Raw genomic sequence first — 19,119 nt, 5'->3', positions numbered from 1 at the left:
GGAACTTTCAGAAATGATGTGGCAAGATTATTTACAATAATATGTAATGATGGGGAAAAGGTGAATGGGTGGGTTCAAATTGATGGCAAGTAGATTTAGATTAGATATTAGAAAAAAGTCTTTACTGTGATGGTGGCAAGATATTGGAACAGGTTGCCCAAGGAAGTTTTGGATGCCCTATCCCTGGAAGTGTTCAAAGCAAAGCTGAATGGGGCTCTGACCAACCTCATCTAATTGAAAGTGTCTGTCCACGGCAGGGAGGTTGGAACAAGATGAACTTTCAAGGTCTCCTTCTAACCCAAGCCATTCTATGATTCTATGATTTTGGTACTGCATGGGAATGTTATTGCTTATCTTTCTTACTGCCTCCGTAAAGCTTGATTTGTAATGTGTTGTTAGACTCCATTACTCTTTGAACCACACTAATAAAGACTGAGAAGAGACACTCCCTCTCTAAGGATGGTGACAAGCACAGAACAGGAGATGTGACCACACCACCACACTTACTTCTAACTGTCTAACTCCCTGCTGTCTCTAATCTGTGAACTACTAAATGTCACATGAAACAAACAAGACAGGTTATTTTCTACTTGGAAAACATCTTCAGAGTGGACCAGGAATACTACTATGGCAGGACAATTATTGAAATATACCTTCAGATATTTTCTCCTACCAAGCATTGGAGTTGAGCAAGATTTACTGGTCATTTTTATGTGCTTTTTGTTACAGTAACAATGAATTTTACATTGAAGATATCCCCAGACACATAGTCAAAAATATAGTTATGGCAGAGAACATGCCTAGACTTCCAGGCACATACCACAGCTCAGCTGTCCCATCAAATAGCTGCATTGTGTCTGCAGAAAATAAAATATTTTCTTTTGAATCTTTAGCAATTCCCTTATGGGATGAACACTTCATCCCCACTGGGATGGAGTGTTCCACATTTACCTATTTCTACTTCTCCATTCCCTTAGGAGTTTGTATATAGAGAATGTAGTGTCTCTGAGCAGTGGTAAATAGTTTATGAGCCATATTGAACTCAGGGAAATTATTAGAGTTCCTCTACAACTGTTTTTTCCGAGGTTTTTTTTTTTAATATTTCATCTGTGCTGTTGAATTAGTAATTTTAAAAAAGCCATTAGAGATTTAATAAGGCAGCACCTGGATCTTTACCATCAGTATAAACTGCATAGGATAGATGTAGAGTATTAACAGATTTATTATTTAATGCTGAGTTTATATTTCTTTTTCAATTGAAGGATCATATTATTTTGTCTGTCTTTGCAAGCTAGTTACAGAAGAATGAGACCCATATTTCTTGAAATAGGGTGCTTTTAGCATTTCAGCATTCAATGGTACATAGAGGGAAATATATTTTATATTGTCTCTTCAGAAAACAATTGAAGTCTTGGAGAAAAATGTCAGAGTTTGAGACTCTTGGATGGCAAATAAAATTCTGAACTCCAAGACTATGATATTCAAGCTCTTCTGCTTGAAATGTCACTGCTGACCCTCTGTATCAAATGCCAGACTGATATAAACAGTTACTATAGTAGAACTTGGAAAATGACATGCAACACTCCAATCATTTACACTAATGAACTGTCTAGAGCCACTGCTGTCTTATTAGAAAGAGAACATCACAGAACTGATGAATCATGTTTTAATAACATTCTGGACAATTTCTGCTTTTTGCTTATAATAAAATAATGAATTATTTGCTAGGAGGAAGTAAACTATGGCACATGCTGGTACTGATATAAAAATAGAAGAAGATGAAATAATGTTCAGACTGAGTAAATAGGCTATTGATTCAAGCTGCTATTTCAACAGGACTAGGTACCTAAGAAGACTATTTATGCCTTAGTTTATACTCAGTCTTCTTTTCTTTTCTTTTCTTTTCTTTTCTTTTCTTTTCTTTTCTTTTCTTTTCTTTTCTTTTCTTTTCTTTTCTTTTCTTTTCTTTTTTTTCTTTTTTCTTTTTTCTTCCCTTTCCCTTTCCTTCTCTTTTTTTAACATATTTTGAGGAATTTGAGTATCAACAGATAAACCTAAACATCTGGATATATCTGAAAATGGATACCTTGCCTTAATAAGAAAAAACAACATATATGTGACACAGAATGAAATGTATCTGTCTATTTATGTCCAGTGTTTCTTTTAACATCACCACATTGAGATTTTTAATATAAATATCCTTAATTTTGTTTTTCAGAAATGTGGTTTGCAAGCCAACACAGACATAAACTAAATGAATGAAAGGCATCTGAGAAGCATTATGTTATGATTTATTGCACTGTAGTATATGTAATGAAAATATGCAAAGGCTGGCAAACCTGATGTGGTTCTTACACTCTCTGAATCCAAAAGAATGAGAAAGTTTGTAGAAGCCTGTATGTTCAAATATCAGCCTCTGTTAGGCAATCATTCTCCCTATAACTTAGCATAACTGATATAACATTTTGTCATCCACAAATAGTTATTATAAAAATGAGGAAGTGAATTCTTTCCACTTTAGAGTCATATGTGCTCAGTTATATAAATATCTAAGCTTTAACAGTTGAATTGATTTCTGAATTTGTGAAAGTGTAAATGAAAAGATACAGAGTGTGTGCATGTGGTATTTTTTCATAACTCACTAATCTAATTCTGAGTTGTAATGCTGTCACCATGGCTACAGTAATTTGTCATCTTTCTTGTTTCATAAGATATTGCCTATTAATTTCTGATTTTCTGAATACAGGAAAAAAAAAGCAACCAAACAAAAAACCCCCAACCCAAACCATCAAAACAACTCAAAGGAGAGGAATCATCTGAAGTGATGCAGTGAGTAATACTCAAGCTATCAGCTGTTCACTGATTTTTTATAGGTGAAAAATAATGCTCATATCTGCAAAATGCTTTTAGATTACATATACTTATCTTGTTTTATTTATATTAGTGCATCAAAGATAAATTTTGCAGAAGAGGAAATGTATTTGTATTGCTGACAAACCTGATACTGTTAAAGTTTACCTTATCTAGTAGTCAGTAATCTAAAGGTATTACTATCAACTGCATACAATTTTATACACATGCATTTTTCTGTCTTTCTATTGTTGATAAAATAGTCTGAATAAAATTTATAAATTTCATGTAAATATGTGTGATTAAATTAACACTGATATATCAGTGTTAATTTAATATATACACTGATTAAATAAACACTGATATATCAGACATTACTAGCCTCATCAAAACTGAGATCTACGGATATATGGATATTTGAATATATGTCCTAAAATCATTTGGGACTGTCATTTTATGGAACCTACCTAGTAAGCAGACTCTTGGCCTAAGACATGCTAGTGCAAGTTCTCTTTGGAGCACAATTAAATTACAATACCAGGCATCTCTTGTCCCTGATGATTTATTTGTTTGTGAAACTCTTGTTCTAGAAAATTAAGGCTTGTCCACAGACTAAGCCATTAAGCTGAAAATACCTTCTGCAATTTCTTTCAGTTTTAATTCTGCATGTGTTAAAGTCCACATGGGAGTGTGAATGCATATTGTATTTTCAGTGTTAATTTCTAATGCAAATGTGCCTGCTATTTTCAAATATTCTTTTCAAGACTTTTAGTGGTATAAAGCAATGTTAGTATTCACCAGATTTTGGCAATAGATTGATCTGTAAGGTACTGAGAATTATACAATTAAATTCTGATAATTTGTCCTGCAAATTTAAAATGTGTGCAGACGTCCTGTTAAGACCAATACTTTTTGCTATTTACACTCCAAATTCTCAACTGTTGTGCTAAAAGACACAATCCTCCACTTAGAGGATCTGTGGAACACAAATCTCTGAACTTTAATCTCCCAGGGCAGATGTAGCAGTCTTGTCAAACATACTTTGGCAGAAAATTACTAGTTTGAGGCATGAATAATAGGAATTAGTAATCAATGAGTATTTATGAGTGATGTAGAAGTAGAATTTGATTTCTGTAAAGAAACTCAGTATCTCTACATAATCCAGGAAATAACAAAAGCTGGATGTAAACTATACATGGAATTAGAAACACGTAAATATTGAATAATTTGGTCAGTCTTGGAGAGTTTTACTCAACCTAGAATTTATCTGTTCTCTTATGAATTATGTTACGAATTTTCCTTAAGTCTAGCTTTGATGTATGTCATTGATGCATAATTTGGAAGACATATACTTACCTTGACAGGATAACATGAAATTCCTTTTAAAAATTATCCTGCCTTTTGAGACATTTATTTTAGGGTTTTTATCATACAATGTGATTAATTTAATTTTCCTGGAGTAAAATGTCTGGCTACACTAATTTGGCATTAAGTAAAGGTAATACAAAACATGACATTTATTAGCCATGAGATTGTCTTTATCACTTAGATATAGGTAAAGAGCTTATCTGAAAATAGCATTTTGAAAATTCTTTGATATATTTAAAAAGCTTCTACCCAGCTACAAGACTCTAAATCTTATTACAAAATTATTTTCTATTTTTTGCTAAACCTTATATGTTTGAGAAGTGTGTGAAATGATCTATTAATTAACTGTGATTTATTGTCTGTTATTAACTCACCTGAACAACTTTGTTGAACAAAGTATAATATACGGTGTGGTATTACATTGTTACTTGATGTGTTCTGCAAAAGCTTAACAACAGGTAACTTTAAGAGGTAATCTTTTTAATTTAATTCAGCTGTTTCTGCTTTTAACCTTGGACTAGGGGCAATTAAAAACAAGAGGAAGTTGAAATAGCTTTTTTCCAATTGTCTCCAAGTAGTAGTTAAAGTAATTACCTTGAATATGACTTTTTCAGTGACACTGTTCATGTTGGTCAAAGATAGATATCCTAGTTTTGGGCCTATAAGCCCACAAACTGTCCTTTTGTCCTTTTTTATGTTGTAATCAGTACTGTTTGCTATACATGTACAGTTAATCCTCAGAGTTTGATTTTTTTTTTTAATATTTCCCCATGTACTTCCATTAAGAAAAAGGTAAATGGATAAATAAAGCACTGTGGGAAGTATTTAGGGATCAGACTTTCTCCCTTGCCCTGATTCTGTAATTGCCTAAGAACAAAGCTGACCTTGGGAGTTTAAATACTTTAGAAAATAAGATGACTTTGGGCTTATCATCTGGTTTAATGATAGTCAGAATGTTCTTTGTAGAACTTCCTTCTATCATATTTATCATAATATTTTTGTCCACCAAATATCCACAGCAGAAGCCCATTGCCCCTCCAAAGTAGAAGCAGACTGTGCAAGATCCACTGAATTTTTGCCTTCCTTAAATCAAATGTAACTACACCGAAAAAGAGTAGCAGGTTAGTGCGTGATATTGACTATGTATTTTGATTTTTGTTTGTTTGTTTTTAAATGGGAAATATGTGTCCTTTTAATTTGAAATTATAGTAGAGCAAGGTTATCCACTATCTTGTATAACTCATTCTCCTCTTTTCTATGTGTCGGCTTTTGCTTTTCCCTGACAAACAAAACAAATGAAACAAAACCCCCCAGCTTTATTTCTGTATTTTAAGAAATACTAAACAGTTTAATATCAGATCTTGATATATCTGTAAACTATAAATAGACATTAGCAAACCCACCTTAAAATGTAAAATACAATTTTGTTTTTTGGTTTTGTTTTCTCCTAGGAGAACAGTTAGTGCATGATAAATACTACAGAATGTCACAAATTTAGGGAAAAACAACAAGTAGCAGAGATGGTAAAAGAAACAAATAACCAAATATACATACAAAAGATGTCTGATTTTGTGATTATGTTTCTATTCTTTCATTACTGCCATATAAAAAAATGTAGTTCAAAATCTGCACTATAGTTACACTTATATAAGCAATACTGGCTTCTAATATGTATTCAAAGAGGGTTTCTCTGCCTCCAAAGTGTCACTTTTATGTCATCTTGCCTCCTTAGCAGTTGATCCAAAAAGCAAAGTTCATTTCAATTATTTCAGCATCCTTCAGCACCCTGTCAGTAAACAAGCAGTTTGAAGCATTCTCTGCTAGGAGCAAGATCCAGACTTGAGGATAAAGACTGAATGAATGGTCAACAGTGGCTGAGGAAGACAACCTGTACCCTTCCAAAGTGACATGGATTATGACTCCTGTATACAAATTACTTGTTCCCTGCATTAGACTGAAACTCTGGCTGACAACACATTTTCATCACAAAATAATCAGAAAATAATAATGAGAAAGTGTTCTCTTACCTCTGTCCCCATTACTTTTGAGATAAAATCTCACCTTCATGCTACTAGGTTGTTTTATGTGTTTTGTAATTTCTAACTGTTAGGGTATCATAAAAATTTATGTTCGGATATCATAAACTATTGTCATAAGAGAAGGGTTTTCTTCTGTTCAAACTCAAAACAGACTATGCCCATCCAAAATTGTTCCAATCAGTCTTGAATTGTTCATGCAGAGCTCCTATCTAGTTGAGAGACCACTGAACTATATTTGACTTTGACTACACTCTCTGGCTCTGATCCTGACCCTGATTTGCCATTCCCCACCCTGAGTCCTCCTTGGTGTGGTCACTTCTTTCATCTGCCTTTTTATCACATAATTCTTCTGACTCAACTTTCCTTGTTGGGCAGCCTTGTTGCTCCCCAACACTTTCAAACTAATCTCTGGGGAAAACCTTCTCTTGAAACACAAGGTTATGACCTTACTTTTTTGCTGTGGTTCCTTCTCTCAACATTCTGAATTTTACTATCACATAATAGTATGATAGTAAAATCATATGAATTTTACTGCTTACTGCAGCCATTGTTGCTACTAACCTATTATCCCAGAGATTCTGTTCAAGACTAGAACTGTGCAAAGGCCTAAATGAAAATACATGAAACAACATGCTTTCCCTCCCTCCTTCAGCTGAAAAAACACGTTTATAAAATACTTTAAAATACTTAAAAGAGGATTGTATTCTTTGCCTCTGACATCTCTTCTTATGCTAAAGTATACTAATTCACAAGTAGTGCTTCAGGGGTAAAGAAAGGTGAATGAGATTCCAAGTTGCTTCAGTGAATAAATACCACGGATAAATGTGAGCAGTTATTTACTTTCATGGATTAGGTAGCACGACAGCATACAAAATGTGATGTATTTGTGCTATTGCTTTCTACAGGAAAAAGGTATCATATTTGCTATTTCAACTAGTGGCTATGCAGAATACATAAGCATTTACGAAGTGTGATGCTTAGCTGCTTTAAAAATGTAAAGCAGTATTAAAATAACCTTCTCTATATTACCTTCCACTGCTTTTTTTATGATACTCAAATAGCTTATTTGCTTCCTTAACCAGTGGCTGCCCGAAGTGTGCATGAACAGTTAAAAAAGGCTATAAGGATTTTGGATGGCTTAAAATGATAAAGAATGCTACTAAAATATTCCAATGACTTTATACATCAGAATGCTATTTGGGAACTACATCTGCACTTCACCTTGAATTACAGATATTGGTGGGAACAAAAACTCAAGGCACAGTTTACCATTAAAAATTCCATGACTGGAAGGGTTGGAATGTCTTCTGAAAGATGATAATTCCTGACAAGAAATAGTTGAAAACTTAGTGTCCTCAACAGAAATCAAGCAATTAAACTAACATCCCCCACTATCTCTGTGACAAATTATGTCAGTATTCAGCTTTCTCTGTATCATATCTCTTCTCTCATCATCCAGAACCTTTACTGCAATTCTTTATGGCAGGACTATGTTCAGTTAAATCTGTGGGGTTTTACAGGTAATTCTCTTCTGTAACCACCCCACACTAACCCTTCCTCCCTCTGTGTTTTCCTGAATTAATAACATAATTCAATTTTAAACAGGACCAGTGTTCTTTTTTTTAAGTTAGTAAAGCACAGATGTAAAATTGCTGTTGAATTTCTGTGAGATTAGAAGGAGCATCTGCAACAGATTGATAATGGAGAGCGGATTTACACGTTTTCTAACTAGCACATAGTCACACTATTAACTTACACAAACCCTTGGGATGCAAATGAAGGAGAGCATGGGATATACAATGCACATGTGACCAAAGTCACTAAACCCCACCTATAACATGTGATTGCTGAGTCACATTGGGATGGGCCAAAATTTACAGAATAAAAGGAGTGCTTTGGGGCAGAAAAGACTGAAAGGGGAAAACATCCCTGCCAGTTCAGGATCAGTCAATGGACTGTGTCTCTTCTCATCCCCTGAAGGAATGCCTTTAGACTAGTTTTGTACCTCCAACTACATAGGAACACACCCAGGAATATCCATTTAGACATACACAGTGCCATTAGAATCTCTCTTGGTATACTTTCTGTCACAACATATATTAACTCTGTGTTTTGGGAATGCTGAACCTGATTTCCTGTGGCTTCAAGTATTCCTGAGTCTGGATTGTGCAAGTCCTTATTGAATGTGACCAGACCTCTAGGGCTGGATTGGTAAATTGCATTATTTGGGCACCTGTTCATTTGCAAGGCCTTTTGAACTCCACCAGACTTCTAGTCTTAAATTTGCTGTAATGAGAAACTAAGCTCAGTCACATCCAGCCCCTCTGATCTCTCTGGATCAGATGGACCACAAGAGCATTTATTTTCTTCTAAATTGCCATGCCCTTAATGCAGCAATGAAGAGTCAAGCAGTGAAACAGGCTCCTGGGAGAGGATATACAGTTTCTATCCCTAGAGATTTTCAAAATCCTGCTAAATGAAGCCCAGAGCTGTCTGTGTGACCTCAGTTAAGTCTGCTATGACCAGGAGGTTGGATTAGAGACCTCCTGAGGTCTTCACAGCCAGATTATTCTATGGTTTTGGTTCTGTGATATTTCCTTATTTTAATGCCTGAAATCAACTAGAACACAACACAACTGAAATTAGTGAATGATGATTATCTCTGATGGGTATACACAAAGCTTTTTACAGGGAGCCAAAGAGAACATAATATTTTAATCTTATTATTTGCTTTCTTGGCAAAAGAAGTTAAAGCAGTTAATTTCTTTAATACTTTTTAGTAGACTTGATCAGAATTATTTGTAAAAATTGATGCAGAGTTCTTGGTGCTGGAAAGATTTAAGTGTTTTTATGAAAATGTATTGTTTTCAATGCTTGAGCTCTTCTCTGTATGATTTGAAATCAGCAGAGCAAAATGCAGATTTGATTAAAGGTTATGATCCTAAGAATGACTGCAAAATTAGTCATGCACAGACTATCCCAGATGAAAATAGTCAATGGCAAGAAAAAAAGAAAACAGGAAAAAAATTGCTTTCTCCCAGAGAAAGAGGTTATTTCATTTCTGACAGAGTGTAGATTTTTATAAAGGAATAAAAAGTGATACCTAAAACCGTCAATAGTTTGCTCTTCCTTTCTTGGGGTTTCTTGGGGGTGCTAGTAATTTATTTATTTATTTTTTTATTTCAAGAAAGAACTCAAATTCATTTTCTTTTATTTTATGATTCCACAGAACTGGGGACATCATTACTAATATTATCAGCTGCAAAATATCAGTGGGCATAAACACTAAAACCAATTTAGTATTGCTAACTGGAGCAAAGAAAAGGTCAGTTTTTTGCTATCTATAGGATTTTGGTGAACAAATGTATACCACAAGATGGAAGATCACTGTATTCTCTAATTTCCAGTACTGGAAACACACAGAATGTGGATTTCCTCCACTGTGTGTGATGGGTAAAAACACCACTTCAAATTAGTAGATATTTCTCACTCTATTTAGCAGATTCCTTAAAAGAAGAAATAAACAAAACAAAAAAAAAAAAAAAAAAAAGAAGAAAATAACTTACTGTGTTGTAAATACTGTAAGACATCTAAGTGTAAGTGCAGCAAAAGAAAGCAAATCCATTTGGGTCAACGTATTAATTTCCATTTATCATTGTCAAGACTGATATTATCCCCGTCCTACTTCAAGTCTAGTTTAAAGCTCTGTCAAAGACCCTCTTCTCCCTTTGAGAAAGGTGAAAGACATCCAACCAAATGTCAGCAGGCCTGGTGCCATCCCATTACTGAAAAACCCCAAAAGTGTGGTGGTGACACCAGCAATAGAGTCATTAATATACTGAGTTAATCTCTTTCTTCATATATCATTGCATGCAACTGGAACAATTACTTGTTCTCCAGATTCCCTTACCAACCATCCCAAGGCACTAGAGTGTCTTTTGATTGCCCTTGGACTACACACTGTAACTTCATCACCACCCACGTGGAAGAGCAATAATGGGAAATAGTTGAAGGCCAAACCATGCTAGGAAGTTTCGTAGTGCTATCCTAAACCTGGGCCAAGGGAGGCATTAACCTTAGTAATTTTTTTAATAGGAGTCAATTTGCATTCGGTAATTTATCAGCAGGATTAATCCAAGTGAGAAGGTAGGGAGTATTTCTGTATGGATATCTATGTATTCAGAGTCATAGACACACAGTTTGAAGTTTTATCTTGCCTAAAGTACTTAAAAAATGTCATCACTTTGTGCACTTTGGATTTATATCACATTATTGTTATTAATTTAACTTACCCATTAATATATGCATTTCAACTGTTCTATCACCTTTCAACTTTGATAACTATCTAAAGCTAACAAATAAAGCAGCTGAGCTACCTTAACATCTTCCTGTGCTCAGTAAAATCTTTGCCTGAGTTATCCTGGTTTTCCAGAATTTGTATTCATAGATGACTTTCAAAATTCTCTCAAGCATTTTAATAATATCTGTTCATTTATTTTCTATGTATACATAGAGTATGTTTAAGATTTGGTCTTTTGTGTCTGTTTAGCATGAGTGACCAATACAAATTTGGAAAATGAGAAGGGTAGCACTGACTTCAATCTAATACAGGATGATGAATGACCACACACCACTGTCTATTCAGTAGAAAGATGTGCAAGACAGTTTAATAGCTATCTTATAATGGAAGGACAAAATGGATCCTCTTATCTGTATGTAGCTTAATCCCTCAATAATTTACAAGTTCCAATCCATATTAAATTAAGAATTCTGGTTCAGAATTTTGAGACATTTAAGACTAATGTAGAAATGTCCAAACACTCAAAAAATAAGCATAAGTTTATACTAAAAAAATTTTACTGTTATCTCTGAAACTTTTGTCTGTAAATGAAATGATTTTAAATATAATAAAGGATGTAAATGAAATAAATTTTACAGAGAAAATTTTTTCTTTGTTTGAATGGCTACTATGTATTAACTATGAAACAAACCACAACTTTTAGCTAAAAACTATTTTTGATTAAAATTGCATCCATAGTAAGAAGCAAAAAATCTACAGTGAATAGAAGCTCTAAATATAAAAATAGTTTACTAATGTGAAATAAAAAATTACAGAGACAGACAAGATATGGATATAAGTACCCATATTTGGTAGAGTCATATTTGAATAAGTAAATACTCCCATACTGTATCTGAGAAGACAAATGAAACCTGTAAGCAAAAAAAGGACTGAATATAAACAAGAGTTTTGTCCTTATCACTGAGTAGAAGCAATTTTGGTGTTGTTCAGGAATAACTTCTACTAATACAGAATTTGGATTTCCAAATTTCTTTTTTTTTTTTCCTTATCTTTTACTGTTAAATAACATGGAGCATCAACAATGCTACCAAAAATATTTTTGAGAAGAAAAGTTCCAGTGTCAAATTCCTCTTATTTACACTCCACAACATAACTTGTAATGTTGTCAATATGTTTTACTGCATAACTTCAGAACAGCACTTAGCTTGTAAGTGAAAATCCTTAAAATAGGTGCCTGGTTAGGGACCCAAATAGATCTTAGCTTCAAAAGTGCCAAGGTATTCCCATACCTTATATTCCACACCTTTTATTAGGAGTAATAGTGAATTTTAAATTCCCCAAGAAGTACTTCTATGTTAAGAAAATTTTATTTGTAAAAAGATGTAGCTAGCACCTGATTAAACCCTGAAGCAAGAAGATTTGTAGGGTTTTTTTGTGCATTAAAAAACTGGAGATTTTATTATCTGTCAGATAATATCTGTTATAAAAATCTAGTCCTCTGAGTTCTCCTAGGCTTTTGGCACCTTTAGTACCACAGTAATAAATCAGAAAATGCATTTGCTAAAAGAATGAAACTTGAAGAATCAAAAGACATCTGTATCAGAGTGCCTTTGCACAATTCTAGAAGAATGAGAGACAAGCAAAGAAAACTGAAAAAAATAGATTGCTAAATGATGATGATTGTGATCTTGTAGGCATAACTGAAACCTGGTGAGAAGATTCTTATAACTGGGATGTCAATATAGATTAGTACAATTTATATAAAAGAAGGGTGGAAAGGTATCATTATAAAGGACATAAAAAATATTTACAATCTGAGCAAACTATGGGTTAGTAGTGATTAATGCCAAGGTAAATATGATGAACTGGAATACAAAGACTGGAAGGAAAAAGAAATGACAGAGTATGATTGATATAGATGATAAGGTTGAGAAGAAAAAGAAATCAAGGTCGGTTCAAACTAACTTTTTGTGTGCTCAGAAACCTGGGATATTTTTGATACTTAAATGCATGCTTTTTGGGCAACATAGAAACCCATGAAATGTAAAGGAAACTATAATAATGCATTTGTATTACGTGAAAATAAAACGGATCTTCTATTTACTTCTTTTAGAAGGAAACTAAATTTTTCATGTATCTGTCATTCCCTTATCTGAAACTTCCTAATGAAAATTAGAACTAATGGTACCATTAAGGTTTTATTAAGGTACATAACACAGAAAGTCTGTTATGAAATAATATTCAAATCCACTGGAGTAGAATATGGTGCAATTAAAATATAAGAAACAATACATGCTTTCAGTGAAGAATATGAGGAACAGAGGTTGGTTAATGGGATTTCAAAAGTGGATTCTACTCAGTTAACTTCATTATCACATTTCCAGCTTTAGAAATGCATTCTAAGCAGGTTGCCTCAAGATGAAAGGCAAATCCCCCAAAGAGTGAAAAAGCCCTCAAAAACTTTGAAGAAAGGAAATCTTGTTAATCTTGAACATTTAACATCTAGTTTGTATTCCTAAAATGCAATTATTTTTGTCTTCAAAATGAAGTGCCTTGGATGATGCAGAAAATGAGAAAATTTGCAGTTCCTCTGCTTAAATTTATTTCTTTGCATGACCCAGCTAAAATTAATAAAAACAACTACAAAGAAAACAAAGAAAAAATTCTTCATCTGCCCTTTTTTCTAGAAATACTTTTTGTCAAGTGAGTTGTCCTTTTCAAGTGATGTGGAAGACAGCTGACTTTTAGTGATTTTAAAGTTTTTCCAGCAGGAAGATGATCTATCACTTAATCCTCAGTGGAAACCCCTGTGTTTTGATGTATGACTAAATATTTTTCCCCATAATCATCCAGCAACAAAAAAAAAATAATTTTGAGCCTACTATTTGCTCTGTCTTTATGCAAGCTCATGCCTGCTGTCCTATTCTGAACAATTGTCATTATAGATTATATGGTCATAAACACTGCAACTCAGCTGGCATAATTTAAACAACACAGACAAAATTGTGCCATAGAAATAGATTCTGATTTAAACTGAAAAGCAGTAGTAATTTTTTAGGTATTTCAGTAGGTAAACCAAATAATGGTATTATAAATAAAAAGGTTTAAATGCAAAGATATTAAACAGTAAAAAAGTCACATGTGTGGATATTTTCTGGAAAACATTATAGGCAAATAAATGGGATTGCTTAAAAATAGATTTTTTTAATGGCATGTTTCAAAACAAAGCAGTGTATTAATTTCTTATAACGTTACTCATATGTACAATTTCACAATTTAAGCAATCTTTGTGCCAGAAATAATGAACTATTTCAGAACTCCTACAAATATTATTCTAATATGACGTTTGAAAATATAGCTCAACTATGTTTATTAAGCAAGAAATTAAAAATAATCTTAGAGCATTTTAAAGAAAGTCAGCTATATTTAGGTGGTAATAATGTTTTTGTAATAAAAACATAAAAAAACTCCAGAAACAACTTTGGATTATCATCTTTTGAGTAAAATCACTGAGAGGCTCCTAATAGAAATGACAGTGAAAGATTATGGTAGTGTTTGGCAGCCAATCTATCTGAAAGCACTTAAACATTTCACCTAATCTTTAAATAAAAGATTAAAAAGCATTTGAAATGGTTGAGTTTGACAAGTTAAAATTTTGTTCTACTGGTCCTTGCTGTTTTTGAAAATCTGTGAGTCTCCTATCCACTTTTACTCAGAGTTAGTATTCTGTAGGGTTTTGGATATATTGATTAGTTGATTACTGTCTACAACTCAGTCATAAATTAAATACAAAATATAACAAATGAACTTTTAATTTTCTATATGCTAGATGACAATATGATGTAAATGTGCTTTTACTTGCATACAATTTGTCCTTTTTTTCCTATTTTTTTCAAATAATATGAATACACACTTCAAGACAGGAAAGATAATTAATTTAAGAGCTAGTATATGTGAAGCATTTTATTTTGTAATGGTGAGTATAAAAATTATTTCTTTTCTCTATGTAAACAAGCGACTTTTGAATGAAGAATCAAAAGAGGAAGCTTGGAACAATTTACTGTAGCTATTTCAAGTCAGTTCGCCTCTTGCTAACTGAAGAGACACAGATCCTCAGAAGATCTAGAGAAATTCTCCTGAACAAACATTTGCAAAAGTGAATTTTAATGGTAACAGGAAAAAATTTTTAATAAGTCAGGCAAATATATGAGATATGGTCCTATAGTTAAATTTCACCTCCTATCCCAACAAGACTCTTTTTGCATTATCCGGCTTTTTGAATTTTCACAATTATTTGACAGCCATTGGAAGATGTGATCTATGCCTAGATCTGAAAAATTACTGAAATTTAATATCCTAGTTCATTTCCACAGGCTTGAATTTGAAAAGCACTATTTTCACTTGAATTTGTTTTCTATTTAAGTGTGTTTTCTATTCAAGTCTACTGCTAAATAAAAGAAATCAGATTTATGAAAATCCGTTTATGAAAATGAGCCCTTCATTGCGCTGAATATCTGTATATTTGAGCTTGATCATAGCATATCATTAGGACTCTCATAATTTATGTGAAGTTTGATTGAGTTTAATTATTAATTGAAAATGTTAACCACTAGTAGAAATAATAGGGCAGTTGATGCTAAAAAACCCACAACAGCTTTAGAAAAGCTGCTGTTCCATAGATCTTCTAGCCTCTGGATTATTTGAGGGACAAATGAAACTCTCCTACCCACTGAATGATAGAATCATTTTTACAGACAAAATATTTTCTTGACTATATTGCAATCAGAGGAAAAAGTCAAACAGTATTTTTCATCTACCCGATGAATTATTAAATACTTTCTTCTTCCCTGCAAACAGATGTCAGGCAGCCACTCTGCAAGGCAGGAGCCTTTAAAATGACAGGTGAAAAGGGCTCAAGAAGAGGGAAATAATACTTCATAAAAGTCTGTTTCTACTAGAAATTCTTGGCAGAAATATTAACACGGTTACTGCTGAGTGATTAGATAACTAAGAAAAACCATTTTGTCAGAATATTTGGGGGGAGCATGGAAAGTGGAGTACTTTATGGGTTGTGGCAGCTAAAGGAAAAGATTAGGAGTATGGAACTGTACCCTTATGGTCTGTAATTTTCAGATTACATGGTACCTTTAGCCTACGGTTGTATTCATTGCAGGCAAAGCCTATAGTGCCAAGCAATTTGGCTCAATAGAAACAGCTCAGAAGATTTAAATGATTGCTCTTAAGCTACTTATATCCACACAATTTTTACTTTAGTGTTTTTTTTGTCACACCAGGTGTAGTCTAATTTGTAGGACTGAACATCCCTCAAACACTTGGCAATAGATGTTGAAAAATCCAGTCATTGGTTAAAAGGTCACTTTTCTGCATTGAGGTGAGCAGCACATTTTAGAGAAGAGCTTGCAGTTCCATTTCCTCTAAAAGGAATTGATTTATATGCATCAAAACTTTTCCATGAATGGAACATAGTTAATGGGAACAATCAGTGGATTGAATACAAAATTGGGCCAAAATATTTAGACATATCCCTGGTCTTCTTCTAAAATCAATGATGTAATGAAACAAAAAGTAGTATAAAATAATATTTAACTCTCCTTGGAGGACCCTATTTCATTCAACTCTCTCCAGGAGCAATACATAGAGACATTGTACTCTTCCTCGCTCACGATTTCTAGCTCCTCTCTTCTATCACATCTCCTTCACTGTAAAATTTCACCTGTGGAGGATAGTGATTAAATAACCACCTACAACGTTCTGTCATGTTTTATGATGTCATTAGGATTTCCCATTAGAATTGATTAATTACTTAAAATTACTAACCATTTATGAAGGTGATACTTCTGAAAACAAATCAGATTATTTACACTGCTGCTAGGTAATAATTTTGTTCCATTTTGTAAGCTTTAATATATACAATACCATGCCTTTGCATGTATTATGTGAAATATTTTAGTTTGTATTTTTCTCCTAAAGAATACCTTGTAATAATTCAACAAATCTGAGCTACAAATTATTCCCAAAATTGGTGTCATATAAAAAAAAATCAAGTTTTTTGGCCTGCTGATTAATAAAGATGCATTAGTGAAGAAAAATATATTAAGTGGTATAAAGATAGAGTTCAATTACTTCATTTACAAAATATAGGATGGTACTTGACTCTCATGCCATGTAGGTGTAGTGATGCACACTGAGATAAGCAGTTTGGAGCAAGCACACTTATCTTTTTTTTTTAAAGTGCTCCAAGTTTTCCATAAAACAGTTCAAAAAAACCACTGTATTCTAGTTAATTGGAGAAAATAAGTAGTGCAGCAAGTAGAAAAAAATAAAAAGAATAGGAACAAGAAAGCTGTGGAGTCAAGACTAAGACAAGCATCTCACTTACCAGTTGCTGTAGTGAGCAAAACAGGCAACATGCAGATATTAACACTATTTATTGCAAACTAAAATAAATATTTAATTACTGATTTGAATAGTGGGGGAAAAAAAAAAACCAAAAAAACCAACAAAAAGCCCCTAAAAACCACAGGAAAAAAAGAAACTGTATTTACACTTTTCATCCCCTTTTGTACCAAAAGAATATATTTGCTAAATAACACAAAAGGCTCAACTTCACTCCAAGCACCTGTCCTCTGCACCCTGTTGTCATCATGGATTGCACTCAGTTATTCAGTAACTTCAGTGAGTCAGCAGGTGGCACTGGGGTGGTTGGTGGGGGTTGTAATCAGGATGCAGCAGCTTCTCATGACATCTCCTTCCTTCCCATTCTTTTCCTATGCTCCAGCACACGTGCTCCACAGGATTCAGTCCAACTGGGGTGTTCCAGTGTGGGCTCACCCATGAGTTGACATGCCTTTGGAAGGTATGCCTACCCTGTCATGCAGCCATGCTGATAGAGCCTCCTGCTCTATCTTGGTGCTCCCCTTGTTGGTTTTTTTCCACCTCCTTTCTACCCAGTATTTTCTGACCTTTCTTAAATATATTTTACAAAGGTCCCACCAAGTCCTCTGAGGTTGAGTCCATTGCAGACCCTGCTGGAACTGGCAATGTCTTGGAAAAGAAAAACGCTGACATCTTCCCCAGGATTTTACTCCTGCTGCAGCCAGATGCAAAAGCATTTCCTTATGAATTCAGTACACCTTTCAACCTGATGACCTTTGACCATGCTACCTTGATAGAGGAAGGAACAACTCTGATTATCGTCCATCTTGAATTAAGAAAGGCTTTTGACATGTTCTTCATGGAGGAGCTGCAGAAATAGCGACTGGATGGGCAGAACCTCATGGTGGATTGAAAATTAGCTGAACAGCTGCGCCCAGAGTGATAATCAGTAGCAAGAAGTCTAGTTGGAGACCACTAATCAAGTGGTGTACCCCAAGGGTAAATGCTGTTTTAAATCTTCATTAGGGACTTGGATGCTGGGGCACAGTGAACCCTTAAGTAGTTGGCTAATGATACAAAACTGGGAATGAGTTCCTCATACACAAGAGGGACTTGTGACTGTCCAGAAAAACTTCAGCAGCCTGAAGAAATGGGCTAACAGGAATCTTACAGGTTCAACATGGGAAAGTCCTGCACACAGGAAAGACCAGCCCCATGCACATGTATAAGCTGGGGACCAATTAGCTGTAAAGTAAATTTGCACTTTGAAGTCCTGATGGACAGTACTCTGAGCAAGACCAGGTTCTCTTGACAAAAAGGCCAATGGTATTCTGGGACACATTAGATAAAACACTGGCATTAGTCAAGGAAGATGATCCTTCCACTCTACTCAGCTCTGGTGATGTCACAGTGGACTGCCCAGTTCAGGGCCCCTCAATACCAGAGAGGCATGGATGTACTTCAGAATCCAGGAAAGGGACAAAAAGGTCATTAAGGAACAGGACCATATCTCCTATGAATAAAGGCTGAGATCTCTAGGACAGTTCAGCCAGAAGAGAAGGCTTGTGAGGAGATCTTATTAATGTTATATAAATACATGAGGGAGGATAAAGTCAGCATCTTTTGAGTAGTTCCCAATAACAGAACAAAAGGCAATGGATACAAAGGGAAACACAAGTTTCCTGAGGAATATCTTGTCACCCTGAGTTTTTAAGATTTTCTAAGCTTTCTGATGTTAACATTCTTATAGTGAATTTTCTCACACACTTTCTATAAATAACTCATTGTTTTACATTCTTTTATAGAAGAAGAGAGAGTTGATAAACTGTTGGTTTAACCAGTGGAATTGGAGAGGTGCCACTGTCACCCTCCAATCCACTGTCACTTTTGGAAAACTATAAATGTTAGAGTCAGAAAATAAACGACCCCTTTTTTTCTCTTTCACCTTGAGAACAGTGTGAACGTGTGTTCTTTTGTGTCCTATAGCGACAATATCTGGAAATTTTTTTTGTACTGTGATAATGTCTGAGCCCTGGCACAGACAGTCCAGAGAGGTTGTGAAGTCTCCATGCTTGGAGATATCCAAAGACCATATGAACACTCTCCTGGGTACTGGGCTTTAGGTTCTTGAACAGGAAGTGGGACCAGATGACCTCCAGTGGTCCT

At 34.3% G+C, this 19,119-nt stretch overlaps 1 long non-coding RNA gene across 1 annotated transcript in view; it reads left to right on the top strand.

Annotated features, from left to right (window-relative positions):
- The first annotated feature begins 2,671 nt into the window (after positions 1–2,671).
- LOC139591948 (uncharacterized) overlaps positions 2,672–19,119 on the top strand; it is a 68,145-nt gene continuing 51,697 nt past the window's right edge. Inside the window, exons 1-2 of the long non-coding RNA XR_011679808.1 lie at positions 2,672–2,829; positions 5,238–5,339. This is a non-coding gene — a long non-coding RNA (uncharacterized lncRNA). The remainder of the gene's footprint in view (positions 2,830–5,237; positions 5,340–19,119) is intronic.

Source organism: Agelaius tricolor, unplaced genomic scaffold, assembly GCF_023055355.1.
Source record: "Agelaius tricolor isolate 1412-34295 unplaced genomic scaffold, bAgeTri1.0.p SCAF_7, whole genome shotgun sequence".
Taxonomy (NCBI): Eukaryota; Metazoa; Chordata; class Aves; order Passeriformes; family Icteridae; genus Agelaius; species Agelaius tricolor.
The sequence above is the reverse complement of the archived record's forward strand: the minus strand, read 5'-3'. Positions and strand labels throughout refer to the sequence as shown.